At 60.5% G+C, this 747-nt stretch overlaps 1 protein-coding gene across 1 annotated transcript in view; it reads right to left on the bottom strand.

Annotated features, from left to right (window-relative positions):
- LOC113216781 (uncharacterized) overlaps nt 1-747 on the bottom strand; it is a 21628-nt gene that overhangs the window by 1080 nt on the left and 19801 nt on the right. The window lies entirely within an intron of this gene.

Genomic DNA, 747 nt, shown 5'->3' with positions numbered 1-747 from the left:
GCTGATTCTTAATTGTTGTGGTGCTGCGCAGGAGAGCCTGCGGCACACGACGCTGCGTCGGGGCGTCATGCAGGTCGCGGGCGGGCGCGGGGCGCTGGTCCGCGGCACCGGCATCGGGCTCCTCAACAGGCGCGCCTGCGGGAACGCCCTGCGCTCCTATTTCAGCTTCCTGCAAGTGCTCATCAACGTGTAGTGTAGAGGCACATCCGCCCACCTCAAGTGTGGGAGTTGGTGGTTCGAATTGGTGGTTTGCCGTGCCGGTTGTAGCTACAACTGTGTATAACCTGGGGGGTGGCACGATGGCGGGGAGGGGGGGGGGGGGCAAAACTACGATACGTCGCCTGTCCCAACCCAACCCTGCCTTGCAAAATGGGATCATCCTTAAATTACGCCGGTCATTCGCCGTCGTAAAACTGCCAGGGGTCGCCTGTGCAAGCTCTCATGGCGCCTGGTAGGTAGGCAACACCGCGTCAGCACTGCATGCGTGTGTCGGGGGGTGGCCTACCCCGAGCCTCGCAGGCGCCGAGGCTCTACAACTTTGCCGCATGAATCTGATGAAACCGAACGCACTTTCTGGATGATAAAATAAAATATGGTTAGGCCGACCGACCGTCAACCTCGAAACGACTGAAATTTCGTGTGAGGAGGTTTACTCGCACGCTGAGTCCAAATCTGGTAGTGCCGAGGTCGTTCGGGCCCCCCGGGACGTCATCGGGGGCTTCCCCAGCACGCCGATGACACTCCCAC

The sequence above is a fragment of the Frankliniella occidentalis genome, unplaced genomic scaffold (genome assembly GCF_000697945.3).
Source record: "Frankliniella occidentalis isolate FOCC.00 unplaced genomic scaffold, Focc_3.1 Scaffold44, whole genome shotgun sequence".
Lineage (NCBI taxonomy): Eukaryota > Metazoa > Arthropoda > Insecta > Thysanoptera > Thripidae > Frankliniella > Frankliniella occidentalis.
This window is presented reverse-complemented; position numbering and strand designations above follow the sequence as displayed.